The following is a 16,285-nucleotide window of genomic DNA, read 5'->3' on the forward strand; positions in this document are numbered from 1 at the left end:
ACAACCCAACAAGCAGACATGAAAAAAACACTGACAATCAGACCTGGACAGTATGAAAAAAAAAATGGAAAATATACAAAAAAAAACAAATGGTCATACCTGGAAATCTCTCTTCTCAGCTCCGTGCCCTGGACTCTTCCCAGCAACTCTACGATCCTCTGTACTTAGCTTCCTACTGCAGTTCAACCCATACTATTTCCCTCAAAACTCCCAGAAAAACTCCTCCATTCTTCGGATTTGCCTTTCCCCCCTTTTTTCGAAAACCTCCTTCCTTTTCCTTCTTCTTTTTCCTCCTCCATTCTCTGTATCTCGGATTTGCCTTTTCAATGATCTCTGCTGCAACCACTTTTTTTGCTTCACTCCTTCTGCAACCACCTTTTCTGCCCCACTCCTTCTACAGCCACCTTTTCTGCCCGCAACTTCAAAAAGCGAGGTTGATTCCTTATGACCACTAAGGATGTGACACGTGGCCCGTTGGGATAGTGACACCTGGCTAAAAATGTGATCTGCAAAAACAAATAGAGAAAAAGTGACCCATGCTTAAATGGGGGTCTACAAATATGCCCCTCTTCGGTAGAGCTCACGAGTGCAAGGAACATGAACGCTGGAGTGAAAAACAAGTGTGAATAGTGAGTGGAATGAAGTGAACTTTACCGAAGAACTAAAGGAGACCCCCATAGGGATAATAGTGAAACACGACTTAAAAGACTAACAGACAAACACAAAGGCTCTGATCCTAAAAGAAAGATGATGTCTCAAATGCCTCTGAAGCCGTACTAAGGACTCGGGCTCCCTCTAAGATGTCTCCAAAAGTGACTTGAAAGACCAGATCAAACATGAGTAACGATCGAACCACTCTGGAGAATGGAAAAGACTACGTCCAAAGGAGACTACCCGATCTGAGCTACATGAAAATGACAAATGTAGGGTGCCTAACAACACCATCAAGGCATGTGTCATGAACTCAAGGGATTGTGTCATGTGCAAATGAACAGGAATCTGGACAAGCGATGATGAATAAGCGATAAGCACAAGGTGACTGGGTGAGGCAAGTAAGGGTGAATGCTAGAATCAGGAAAATCAAATGCGCAATGCCAATGAATACAAATGTCGGGGGTCGTGACCCTGGATGATACGACCAAGGAGAAATGACTTTGAATGTCAACAGGGAGAAAAGCGTGGTGACTCAAAATGCGTGAATGGGTATGTATAATGGCTCTGAAATCCAAACTAAAGAAAAGATGATAGCGGCACTGGATGCCAAATAGACCAATGGCTTTGAGCGTCGACACTAAGGAAAGAAACAACTTAAGATGCCTGAAAGGGTATGTGCCTAATGGCTCTGGACATCGGAACGAGTGATGCAATGGCTCTGAACGCCGAAATAAAGGCAAGTGATGGCTCTGAATGCCTGAACGAAGACGTAGTGGCTCTGAGAGCCGAAACGAAGCAAAACATGTCTCTGGACGCCTGAATGAAGGTAAGAAATGTTTCAGAACGCTGAAACGAAAATAAGTAGTGGCTCTGAACGCCAAAACCGAGAATGCGACTCTGAACGTCTATTTGGGAAATGGTGATGGCTCTGAACGCCGAAGCTGAGAAGTGATGATGATGACTCTGAAAGTCAAACTGAGAAGTGATAACGACTCTGAACGCCGAAACCAAGGATGCGACTCTGAATGTCGATCTGAAAACCGATGATGGCTCTGAACACCGAACTGAAAACACGGTGATGGCTCTAAACGCCGAAACTAAAAAGTGATGATGGCTCTGAACGCCGAAACTGAGAAGTGATGATGATGACTCTGAATGTCAAACTGAGTAGTGATAACGACTCTGAACGCCGAAACTGAGGGTGCAACTCTGAATGTCATTCTGAAAACCGATGATGGCTCTGAACGCCGAACTGAAAACACGGTGATGGCTCTGAACACCGAAACTAAAAAGTGATGATGGCTCTGAACACCGAAACTAAGAAGTGATAACGACTCTGAACGCCGAAACCGAGGATGCGACTCTGAATGTCGATCTGAAAATCGATGATGGCTCTGAACGCCGAACCGAAAACACAATGATGGCTCTGAACGCCGAAACTAAAAAGTGATGATGGCTCTGAACGCCGAAGTTAAAAAGTGATGGTGAGAGGGAAATATGCCTCAGTGTGGCATGCCGTTGCAAATCTCAATCCGCTAGAAGGGTCTGAAAGAGACTCTATGAGTCCCGAAAGACACTCTGCTAGCTAGTCAGAAACTGCCCGAAGAAATCACGAGGTCTGTCAGAGTGTCGTAATAAGTCGAACTCCTCTAACTCATGATGCTCTGCCTGAAGAACCTATCGTCATGCCGAACGGATAATCTAATAGTCTCAAGGGGTAGTCTGGTAAGAGACACACCATGATCTCAACATAACAATCTACTGAATAGCCCTGGCCAATGGGGCGATCCAAACCCGAACATCGTGCTCCATTGAAAACTCATCTCAACGAAAATCACAGGAATAACGATTAGTAAGGCAAATACAGTATATCCCGGCTGAGGGATGGAAACTGTGAAGGGTCTGTGAGAGAACGATCGCCTCTCTGGCTAAATGAGGGAGATATGCCCCAGTATGGCATCGTATATGCCCGATCTGTCCTGATAACTCAAGAGTACCTCCACGGGGACGTACAAGGGATCTAGCATGTACCCCGCTAAAATGGTAACGAGGGAATCCACGCGCCCGAGATGACTCTATCCAAGAATCACGACTATATCAGAAAACGTGAATCTGGCTGAAAGACTCCAGAGAGGCTCCGCAGAGTATCAGGACACAATGAAATCGCATCATCAATTCGATGTGTATCTCAAAACCGAGGGTGGTCATGCAAATCAGTGGGGGAATCTACAAATCTCAAACTAAACGGGGAATACACCCTAGTGTGGCATCGAAAATGTGACAGATCGAAAAATCAGATGGGCTCAAGTCATCTACCATCGAATGCGCGATCCAAGTCATCCATGTCTATAACTGAATCAGACAGATAGATCAAAAGGGCATCTCCTAGAAGGAAAGCATGATGGCATTTAAGTGACGAGAAGTGTAGGTCTGACTGGGCAACTCCCGAGAGGCTCCGCTGAGGAATCATCGTAAAGATAGCGAATAGATCACCGTCTCGGCACACGTCTCGCAAATGAGGATAAGTGCACAATCCCACCAAGATTTGTAAATCTCATCTAGAACGGTAATATGCCCCAGTATGGGTGGGCATCGAACGTATGACAGGTCAGAAATCGGGCGACATGAAATCATCTATCATCGATCATACGACATAAGTGAAGATCCATAGATCTCATCTGAAGCGGAAAATATGCCCCAGTATGGCATCCGATGCATGACAGGTCCAAAGAACAGATGTCATGAAATCATCTGTCGTCGCACATGTAACCTCCGTGAAGATCCGTAAATCTCATCCGAAATAGAAAATATGCCCCAATATGGCATCCGATGCACGACAGGTCCGAAGAACAGATGTCATGAAATCATCTATCGTCGCACATGTAACCTCCGTGAAGATCCGTAAATCTCATCCAAAACAGAAAATATGCCCCAGTATGGGCATCGGGTGCACGGCAGGTCCGAAGAACAAATGTCATGAGATCATCTATCGTCGCACATCTAACACTGGTCGTCCAAATCCATAACTGAATCGTGCACATATGTCCAAGATGTACCTCCCATATGGAGAGGCATGATGGCATCCAAGTGTCGAGAAGTGCGGACCTAGCTGGATGGATCTCGAGGGCTCTGTGAGGTAACGATCATGTCCTTGTCTCAGTGAGCATCCGGTAAGTGATAATAATCATGCAAGTCTGCGAGGATCTATAAACCTCCAAATGAAGTGGGATATGCCCCTAGTGTGGCACCAGAGGTACGATAGGTCAAAAATCAGGTGACACCAAGTCAATCATCGCCAAACTCACGATCCCGGTAATCCGAACACAAATGAATCAGTCCTACACATCAAAGAGGCGACTCTTAGAAGAAGAAGCATGACGATATCTAAATGCCAACCAGATCTCAAACACCTGTCCAAGTAGAGGCTGTCAAAGACGACATCTGAACATCGTAAACGAGACGGCACGGTGGCTCCGAACGTCAAACTGGAAAGGGATAATGGCTCTGAACACCAAAACTGAAGAAATAGCTCTGAATGCCGAACGAGGGTGAACTGCGGCTCTGAACGCCGAACAAAAAAATAACCATGGCTCTGAACGCCAAAACTGAAGAACGATGGTGGTTTTGAACGCCAAAAACTGGAGAAATGGCTCTGAACGCCAAGTTGGAAAGAGATAATGACTCTGAACACCAAAACTGGAGAGATGGCTCTAAATGCCGAACGAGGTGAACTGCGGCTCTGAACGCCGAACAAAAAACTAACAATGGCTCTGAACGCCAAAGCTGAGGAACGATGGTGGCTCCGAATGCCGAAAAACTAACAATGGCTTTGAACGCCAAAGCTGAGAAATGATGGTGGCTCTGAACGCTGAAAAACTGGAGAAGTGGCTCTGAATTACAAGACTGAATTTTAAACACTAAACTAAGAAAAATAATGGCTCTGGAAGCCAAACCAAAAAGCTAACTCTAAATGCTAAACTGAGAGAATAATAGCTCTGGAAGCCAAACCAAAAAGCTAACTCTAAATGCTAAACCGAGAGAATAACAACCCCGGAAGCTAAACCAAAAAAACTAACTCTAAATGCTAAACTGAGAAAATAACAGCTCTGGAAGCCAAACTAAAAAGCTAACTCTAAACGTTAAACCGAGAAAATAATAGCTCTGGAAGCCAAACCAAAAAAACTAACTTTAAATGCTAAACTAGAAAGTAATAACTCTGGAAGCCAAACCAAAAAGCTAACTCTAAACACTAAACTAGAAAATAAGAGCTCTAGAAGCCAAACCAAAAAAGCTAACTCTAAATGCTAAACTAGAAAGTAATAGCTTTGGAAGCCAAACCAAGAAAGCTAAGTCTAAACACTAAACTAGAAAATAATAGCTCTGGAAGTCAAACCAAAAAAGCTAACTCTAAATGCTAAACTGAGAAAATAATAGCTCTAGAAGCCAAACCAAAAAGCTAACTCTAAACACTAAACTAGAGAGAATAATAGTGGCTCTGGAAGCCAAACAAAAAAACTAACTCTAAATGTTAAACTAGAAAGTAATAGCTCTGGAAGCCAAACCAAAAAGCTAACTCTAAACACTAAACTAGAAAATAAGAGCTCTGGAAGCCAAACAAAAAAAAACTAACTCTAAATGCTAAACTGAGAAAATAATAGCTCTGGAAGCCAAACCAGAAAGCTAACTCTAAACACTAAACTAGAAAAATAATGGCTCTGGAAGCCAAACCAAAAAGCTAACTCTAAATGCTAAACTGAGAAAATAACAGCTCTGGAAGCCAAACCAAAAAAAACTAACTCTAAATGCTAAACTGAAAAAATAACAACTCTGGAAGCCAAACTAAAAAGCTAACTCTAAACGCTAAACCGAGAAAATAATAGCTCTGGAAGCCAAACCAAAAAAATTAACTCTAAATGCTAAACTAGAAAGTAATAGCTCTGGAAGCCAAACCAAAAAGCTAACTCTAAGCACTAAACTAGAAAATAAGAACTCTGGAAGCCAAACCAAAAAAAGCTAACTCTAAATGCTAAACTAGAAAGTAATAGCTTTGGAAGCCAAACCAAAAAAGCTAACTCTAGACGCTAAACTAGAAAATAATAGCTCTGGAAGCCAAACCAAAAAAGCTAACTCTAAATGCTAAACTGAGAAAATAATAGCTCTGGAAGCCAAACCAAAAAACTAACTCTAAACACTAAACTAAAGAGAATAATAGTGGCTCTGGAAGCCAAACCAAAAAGCTAACTCTAAATGCTAAACTAAGAAAATAACAGCTCTGGAAGCCAAACCAAAAAGCTGACTCTAAATGCTAAATTGAGAAAATAATAGCTTTGGAAGCCAAACTAAAAAGCTAACTCTAAACACTAAACTAGAAAAATAATGGCTCTGGAAGCCAAACCAAAAGCTAACTCTAAACACTAAACTAGAAGGCCCATAGGTGAAGACCTACGGTGGTGATACAATAAAAAAAATGCCCATAGATGAAAATCCATGGTGGTGAAATAACTGAAATGCCCATAGATGAAAATCTATGGTGGTGATAATCTCGAAAGCCCAAGGATGAAAATCCATGGTGGTGAAATGACTGAAATGCCCATAGATGAAAATCTATGGTGGTGAATCTGAAACAAATGCTCATAGATGAAAATCTATGATGGTGAATCTAAAATGCCCATAGATGTCTGATCTATGGTGGTGAAAATCTGAAAGCCCATAGATGTCTGATCTATGGTGGTGAATCTAAAACAAATGCTCATAGATGAAAATCTATGATGGTGAAAAACTGATCAAAGCCCATAGATGTCTGATCTATGGTGGTGAAAAATCTGAATGAATGGGGATGCCCTAAACAAACTAACAGTAGGGGAATGCCCTAAACAGACTAATGGTAGGGGGATGCCTTAAACAAGATGACAGTAGGGGGATGCCCTAAGTGATAACTCGTAAAGATCGACAAATGAGTCTGACAACCATGAAATCAACACGAGACACGGTAAACCCAAAGAAAGGGGGGATGCCCCAGTAGAAAAGCGCTAAAGGGGGTATGCCCCAGTGTGACGACTCGCAAAGATTAAGAAATAGATCAAGCAGTGAGAAAAACCGCAAAAGAATCTAACAAACTCAAGGATGGGGGTATGCCCCAGTGTGACGACCCATAAAGATCAAGAAATAGATCAAGCAGTGAGAAAGTACGCAAAAGATCTGATGAACTCAAGGATGGGGGTATGCCCTAGTGCAGAATAGTAACTAACATAAGACACAGAATCTCACCAAACAAAACACTCTAGGATATGCTCAATGATGATGCAATGAAAAAGATATACATAGCCTCAATGAACAAGCGCTAAAACAAGTCCAAACATCACTGAAACTATGCTGACAAAGCAAAACTAAAATAATGGGTCAAACAAATGCTAACCAAAACTCTATGTCTGAAATATAAGCAAATCAAGACACAGCATCTCAACTATCGATATGAGTACATCATCCCAAATGCATTAACAATATAACAGGCCCTACCATCATGGGAGATGTTGAACCTAATGTCCAAAGGCATGTGAAAACTCAACCAGAAAGCCCGAGACTGGTATGCATCCTCCTCTGATCACAAAAGAAATGGATAAGGTCATGTAAGACAATGAAATATGTGGGCTCAAAAGATGTAAGGCTCTGATAAGATGGGTGCAGGTATAACAATGTCCAATGTAGGATGGATGGGTGTGTAACAAAGATAAGTGAATATCCGAATCAAACTAGGTATGCTAAGAAGACTGAGTCCAGGGTGTCAATGACTCTATGATCCGTCGAAAGCAGCAATCATAAACACGAAATGGAGTCTCAATGTCAAAATCGGCAAGGTGGCTATGCCCCAGTGTGAATGCATCATCTCAGAATGGGTAAGCTCTCAGTGCAGAATGATCTCTGGAAAGTAAGTGCCCAGCATAAACTGTCATCTCACAAAATCATTATCGATGAGTGGGCTATGCCCTAGTGTAAGCATCTCTAAATCAAACGTCGATGAGAGGAGTGCAACCAATCATACATCATCTGATCAAAATGAACTTCTACTCCTCAAAGCCATCGTGGTAATGTGAAGAGAGTATCTGACCTCCTCTAAAGAAAGAGCATGTCCCACTGTGAACTGGTGTCTCTAAGATCAACCTCCAATGAAAGGGTTATGCCCCAGTATAGGGCAAACCCTGAAATGACTAAACTCCGTTGCATGCTCTCATAAGTGCCCGTGTCCTGATCCAATCATCTCAAAAAACATGTCAACAATGATGAGAAGGCTATGCTCCTGTGATCACATCAAAGATATCGCCCAATCATGTCCCATACTCCAATGTGAAATGAATCTAATCGCCTCCAAGGAACAACTATGCCTAAAAACCATCATCGACCGAAAGAGGTATGCCCCTGTGTAAAGTACTCTAGATGAAATGCGCCAATCATGTCTCATGCTCCAATGTGAAAAAGGACATCTGATATCCTCCGAGGAATGGACGTGGCTCAAAAATCCGTCATCGACTGAGAAGAGTATGCCTCGACATAATGGCCATCCGATAGAAAAAAACTCTCTGAGATGGCTATGCCCCAGTGTAGGGTCATACCATAACTCTTGGTCCATCACAAACAGAATGCTCCCGAATCAATCCCAAGTATCGCTCACATAAGAGCTATCAAACACAATGTGTGATGCCATGGCCTCAAGGTGGTCTTAAGACTCAGGATGTAACGAAGGCTAGGGTGATAGGGTGATAGGGTGATAGAAATGAAGGGAAACTAGGCTCAAATACCCAATGATCAAAACACATGCCCTCATGTATAAAATGCAACATGTATAGAAAATATCGTGAGCCATGGACCTGAAGATGCCTAACGTGAATATGATGTTGATAAGGAGACAAATGAAGCAAAACGAATTGATAATGATATGTGTAATGATGATGCGAAGTGGGTATCGAACCCGAGATGGGTTGCTGTAAGGAGAGAATAAGACGTGAAGTGAATGAGGTGAAACACAAGAGACGATGAAAATGACAGCGAAACAATGAATATATGAAGAAAGGTGGTGATCGACTCAAATCAAACATGAAGTGAAGTCACATCAATAATGAATATAATGATGAAAATGACAATGACTCGGAGTCCTTAAGAGAAGGCCACTCGTCTCTCTCACAAATGGATATGACAAAGCAATACAAATAACATGGGATCTCAGAGAGCTCACATACGAACTCCCAATAACGAACATACTCGATAAAAACGACCCCCAGACGTCAATATACATACTCAATGATCGAGAACACTATGCACATACACACATGCGCTTATTATTATTATTATTATTATTATTTTTTTTTTTTTTACATATATACAAATACACATACCTTGAACATGAACAAATGAACCCCAAAGATGATATCAATAACAAATGGACACACTCCCAAGTGCTAAGGTAACAAACAAACTCTCTCTGACAAGATGACATTCTCAAACTAAAGATCTCTAAACCAGTGTCCGCGAGATAGATGGTAGAAATGATGTGACTATCCTCCATGTGGTGAACTGAGGAGGATCACCACTCAGGGTGAAGAGAAATATGAAACAAACAAGTAGTAGATAGGATAAGGAAGAAGAGATGAGGAACACAACCAACGAGATGATATGAAAATGTAGAGGTGCGGTGATAGGAAAAGATGATGAGAAAAATGTGCCCCCCAAGTCCAAGGCTCATGAAACTCCCAAACAATGCATGCATACATTAAAGGGCCCCTATCCCGGTGTGAAAATGTGAGTAAGGCGATAAGAAATAAAAGGCTATGATGCTCATGCAAGGCTCAAAAGGGCTAGCAATGGTCTAGATGTCAATAAAGGTAATAGGGTGTGAGCTAACCGAAATGAAGGCCACCCATCCTGCGACCATGGTCTCAAACATCGTGTTATCAAGCCCTCAAATGATCAATACTAAAGATCGATGTCCATCTGATATAACCACGTCAACCCTCTAGAATCATGCACCAACCGTACTCCAAATGCAAAGTAAACGGTGGTCTCATCAAGCAATACTGCCCATCACAAGCCAACTCTCATCATATAAGATCAATCTCTATACTCACGGCAAAATAAGTGATAGTCTCATCAAGCAATCGACCAATCCTCACATCGTAAGCCACCCAAAGATCATAAGCCAACTCTCGCCATGCCAGATCAACCCTGGGCTCAAACTCCTCACACTCTACCTGGTCAAATCAGAGAAGGGATGTGTAAAGCTAGAAAAACCGAGGATGGAAAGGTCATATAATGGTCTCAAGGGTGATGTTGTGCAAAGCTCACAATGGATGGATGTAGGTCAAAGCAAAGGCAAGGTGTGGGAAGTGAGCAAGATATTGCTATGATCATAAGAAGATGTGTCACAGTCTCGAACTCCCTAAATCAAGTCTCTGATCCTAGGCTAATAGGCTCAATATCCCCCATGATAGGTCAAGCCTCAAGACCACAATGTGCAAGTGAAGAGATGCCTCAAGTAAAAAGAACAACACATCATATCACAAAACACAAGCATGTGTTCATAAATAAAAAGACATCCAATGGGATAATCGATGAGTACATCATGCAAAAGAAGGATAACAAAGACCATACTCAAGAATCGAGTTATAGTCTCTAAAAGTCAAAAGCAAAACAAGACTAAACAAACAAAAACAAAAATAGTGACTGGTCCTGTGACGGCAATCTACAACTGGAAATATGACAGAAACTCTAAGATCATAAAGGTGTCCATTGTGAGATGGCTACAAATGTGACTAAAGAATTTCTATCAACAATCCAAAAAATGAATGAGGTGTGAAAAACAACATTGTCACGAGATCGATACTCTATCTATAACAAAATATCTCTGATTCACTTTCAACCCAAACTCAATAAAGAAAAATGATTAGGTGGTAAAGGCAAACATCTCAAAAAAATGGTGTGAATGTGAAAACCTGTCTTTCACCTTTTCGTAATGAAAATCTGGTTGAAAATAGAATCAAGCGACTCAACCAAAGAATGAAGTATCAAGCCCATGATAAGTGAAGAATATAAAAAGTGAGCATAATCAATGAGCATATCCCAAAACATTAAGTAGAAAGTGACAACAACTTAAAGAATGTGTCAACGTAAGAAAATGAAGACTATCTAAAGTCCTATGAAGAAAGTGGGCTAAACTCAATGAGCGACAAGAAGAAACCAAAACCATACAATAAAGGGTGGTCCAACTGATGCTCAAACTCGCATTGATCTCTAAGCACTCTCAACTGGTGACCAAATGAGGAAGTACTGGATCCGAACTGTAACTAAAGAGGCTTTGAAGGCCCTTAGATGCACCCACGTGTAAGGAAGGAAGTCCTAATCAAATGATCTAATCTCATCCTACAGGTCAAGGTGACCCTAAAATAAGATGGGTGGACTTTAAAAGATCCCTAGCAGAAGCGATCGTACCCTCCGTCGATACGCAACCCTCTACACGTCTCCGAAGAGACGAGGCGCTTCCATGCAAGGTGGTCATCACCTCCACACATGCACTGCCTCGACATCCCAGGGGGTTTCCTATGGTGAAACCTCTCAAAACTCTCAAAGCTCAATGGTCAACTAGAGTGCACAGTGAAAGGTGTGGGTGCATCCGAAAACCCTATGAAACTAAAAGAAAACACATTGACCACACAAATATCCTGAAATCTAGCTCTGGGCTATACAAGTCTTCAAAGTTTGGACTCCAATCAGCATCAATATGTCGACCACCTCCAGAATGCTCCCAAACATAGATATAGCCCGTCGCTAGACCCTATTCCTAATCACTAGCTCGGTCGAAGAACAAACAAGACAACAAGTCTCATATCAAATATGAGAGCAAGGAAAACAATGTCGACCGAGACTAGGGACTTGGAAATAAGGGGATAAGTGTGTGTCCCACATAGACAGGCAACTCATGCAATCACACGGAACAAGAGAAGTCATGCAACAGACAGTCATGCAAAACAGGTATATATCATCCAAATCTACACGCAAGCTAATCGATAAGAATATCTGACAAATGATAGCATGCTCTATTATAAACAAGATAATATATAACTGAGAGAGTCAATCATGTCAAATCAAATGATATACAATGGTGAGTCTATATATGTGAGGTAATCAGAACAAACATGGCAAAATCAGAGTCACTATGCTAAGTAAGGTAAGATGATCAATCAACATAATCAGCATATCAATGTCTCCAACAAATATAGCAATGAAGCACGGGAAAAATTGCCACAATCGAAATCCTCAATCAAGATAAACAATCATCATAATCAACACGTCAATGTCCCAAGTAAAAACAAACACCCAAGCATGCATCCAATAGTATCGGGAACTCTCAATGTGCAATCAAGAGACAGGTATCCACTGATCGACTCATCAAATGCCACATTTGCTTCATCTTAAGTTCAAGCTTGATCTTCTAAAATATCCCTAGTGGAGTCGCCATTTTGTGGACCCCGCATTTCGGCTCAATGCGTTTTCCACTCGAATGGTGAGCTCGATTTTGATTTCGAAAAATGATTTAATTGGTTAAAAAAAATGACTTGGAGTCGCCACTTATTTTTGTTTTATTTTTTAAAGGGTAAACAAAATAAGAAAGAAAAACCCTAAGTGTGACTCCTTATTTGGAAAAGGTGATCTACGAAAAACCGGATCGGGTTCGGGGGTCAGGTTACTTATCAGGAAGGTACGGTAAAAACCGTAGCACCCTTCTAAGTCCCTAAAAACGGGTCTATACTAATAAAATGAAACAATCATGACAATTGATAAGGAAAATAATGAATACTCGAAACTATCATGCACATATGGGAGTCAAAACATGTATATAGAAAGACCAAAGTGGGAATAGAGACGCACCTGGGTGAGGAGCCACAATAAGCTATCAAAAAGTGAGGTTAGTGCACAATTAAGAAATAATTTTGAGCATGTCATGGAGCAGGATAAATCAAATATGAATAACAATCAAATCAACCAATCAATCAATTAATCGATCAATCACATATATTGGGCCCCCACCAAAACCCATTTATTTTGCATGAATTAATTCCGTAAACTCCATCATTTGGAATTACAAAATCTAAATTCATGCTTATTTTAAATCATTTTGAAAACATGAAAAATTCGAAAGTTGCTCGCCGAAAAGAAAATAGCGGCCAAATTTATTGAAAATGGGATCTTGGGAACCTCAAGAAAATGCTCTAAGGATGGAGAAAATGGCGGAACGTCGGCCGGACAGAATTCCGAATGCAAGATATCCGGGGAAGGTTAAACGTCGGCGGACAGGATTCCGGATGTGAGATGTCCGGGTGGAATGTTGGCAGAGAAGGATTTCGGACGTGAGACATCTGGATGGAATGGCGACGGAGAAGAATTCCGGGTGCGAGACATCCGGATGGAATGGCGGCGGAGAAGAATTCCGGGTGTGAGACATTCGGATGGAATGGCGGCGGAGAAGAATTCCGGGTGTGAGACATCCGGATAGAATGCCGGTTGGGAAAAATTCCGGATGTGAGATATCCAGGTGGAATGAGTGATGATTCCCGTCCGGGTGGAATGAGGCATGCCACGCGTCGCAAGGAGGTGAGAGTCACATGGCATTTTTTTGAGAGGATCCCACAGGTGGGTGAAAGTTTAGAGAGAGAAACGGGTTTGGTGGGTTGTATGGATGTGGAGGCTTGGGTGAGTAGTTTTAATGGGTATGCGAAAGAGTGAATGATAGCATGCACCCGTGAGACCCCATGTAAGTGGGGGAGTGGGATGGAGAATGAATGAGAGAAAAATGGGTGCAATGGAGGATGCCTAATTCCTGCAAGCTTGAGTGAGGAAATGGGTATGACGACCTAGAGAGAGAGATGTATAGATGAACGATGGGTATGGTGGATAAAGGAAAAAAAACATGGGGATGAGATGACGACACACTTGCATGAGAATAGAGAGAACAAGATAGCAACAAGAAAAAGGACATAAAGACTTTAACCAGCATATCGGACCCATTTCATCGTTTCATCCATGGGTCCAACATCCAGTGAGTTACGATGGAAAATACTCATCAGAATAGGGCATAAAAGACAGCAAACTCTTCCAATATTTAATCAGTAATCACCAAAACAGAACAACCCAACAAGCAGACATGAAAAAAACATTAACAATCAGACCTGGACAAAATGAAAAAAAAAATGGAAAATATACAAAAAAACAAATGGTCATACCTGGAAATCTCCCTTCTCAGCTCCGTGTCCTGGACTCTTCCCAGCAACTCTACGCTCCTCTGTTCGTAGCTTCCTACTGCAGTTCAACCCATACTCTTTCCCTCAAAACTCCCAGAAAACTCCTCCATTCTTCGGATTTGCCTCTCCTCCTTTTTTTCGAAAACCTCCTTCCCTTTCCTTCTTCTTTTTCCTCCTCCCTTCTCTGTATCTCGGATTTGCCTTTTCAATGATCTCTGCTGCAGCCACCTTTTCTGCCTCACTCCTTCTGCAGCCACCTTTTCTGCCCGCGGGACCCCCCTCCAGAAAGTTCCTCCACGTGTCAAAGTCCTACTACAGCTTCAAAAAGCGAGGTTGATTCCTTATGGCCACTAAGGATGTGACACGTGGCCCGCTGGGATAGTGACACCTGGCTAAAAATGTGATCTGCAAAAACAAATAGAGAAAAAGTTACCCATGCCTAAATGGGGGTCTACACATAGTCTTAAGAAAAACAAAAGGGAAAATGGGGAATTATGTAAACATGCACTATTTACAAAATATGGATAAAAAAAACCCAAAAAAATGCAATTTTCATTTCATGCACCGGAGTAGTGCCAACCTCATATTATCCCAAAATGCTCTTATATGTGTTTTAATCTTAAAGTAACATTGTTTTGGTCTTAAAATAATATTATTTTAGGCTTAAAGTACATTTGTTGATTGAATGATGTATCATCCTCATGTGAGTTGGACTGACATATAAGGGCATTTCCATGTAATGTAAGGTAAAACACTGTTCTAGTGCATGAAATGAAAATTATTTCCCCAAAATACATTCCCATGAATATGTACTTTTTTCCAATTATCTTTATATCTATATCTTGAAAATAATGTATGTTTACATAATTCCTCCAAAGGAAAAAAGTTGTTTTAAGATTGAGAACTTGAGAGGCTATGATGCAGATGCACAGATAGTTAATCATTAGTTGTCCATTATTTTATGATGCAAATTTGTTTTCCTATAAAATTATACAAGTAGTATATAAAAATGAAAGATGATTTTTTTACTAGTATGAAAAGAAGGCAATGTTTCATGAGTACTTTAAAAAATTAATGTGGGTTATCTAAAAAAAAATCAAGGACGAAGATTGGAATTAGATTGTGTGGGGTATGTTAAGAGAAAATAAATAAATAAATGGCATGTGAAACACCATTTTTACTATATAAAAAAATAAAATAAAATTTGGTGGGTATGAGAAGAAAAGAGGTCATCACTTCTAGAAGTCTCATCCCTTATTTTTATAACCTAACTAGTATTCACATTTCATGCCTTAAGATCCATCTTTTTTTTCTTTTTCTTTTTCTTTTTATAAATAAATTTTACTTATTAAAGGATGAAAAAAAATATATATAGGTTCAAGAGTTTTGAATGGTGGATAGGAGAGATCCAAGATGAGTAAGTTGATTTTTTTTTTTTTTTCAAAAGACAATATATAGAGAGATTTGAATTTAAAATTTCTTTTAAACACATTTTTTCTTCAAGATTATATTTGGTACTCAAAAAGTATTAAAAAAGCAAAGAAAAATATTAAGAAAATTTATTTTTTTATGTTTGGTTGTCTTATGAAAAAATATAAGAAAAATAAAATATAATTAAAATTAGTTAAAAATTTATGTATTTTTAAATTATTTAATTTTTATATGGAAGAATTAAAATAAGTAAATAAATTTAAAGTAATACATATAAAATAATTTATTGACTTTAAATTTATTTTTTATTTTCTTTTGTTTTTTCTTCTTTTTTTTTTTCCCTCAATTCTTTCAAGAACCAAACCTAGTTAAAATATCTTTACATTTTAAAGTCTGCTATACTATATATGTATATTCTTATTTTTGTAGAATTTTACGTACATTATGAAAATTATTAATCTTTTTATGTACAAATTTAAGTTTATATGTAAAATTAACATAATTTTAATTATTTGCTAAAAACTCATGAACAACAATCCTTATGAAAATTATTAATTATCTTAAACAATTTTTTGTATATTTTGATATTTTAAAATAAATTTTTAATATTTTCAAAATATTTATGATAAATTTTAACAATTTTTAAATCTATTAAAAATTTAAAAATTTATTTTCTATTTGAAAAAGAAAAACTACATTTGTTATTTTTTCAAATTTATTTCATTTTTTTAAATAAACTTAGGCTATGTTTGGTTCCCATAAAATTTGAGAAAAAAATATAAAAGAAAGAAAATAAGGTGAAAAGGTGAAAGGAAAGAAATAGTGAAGGAAAATAAAAAATAAAATCAAAATCAATAAATTATTTTTATATGCTTCTTTAAACCCATTTTACTTATTTTCCTCGAATATATAATGAT

The sequence above is a fragment of the Vitis vinifera genome, chromosome 6 (genome assembly GCF_030704535.1).
Source record: "Vitis vinifera cultivar Pinot Noir 40024 chromosome 6, ASM3070453v1".
NCBI lineage: Eukaryota > Viridiplantae > Streptophyta > Magnoliopsida > Vitales > Vitaceae > Vitis > Vitis vinifera.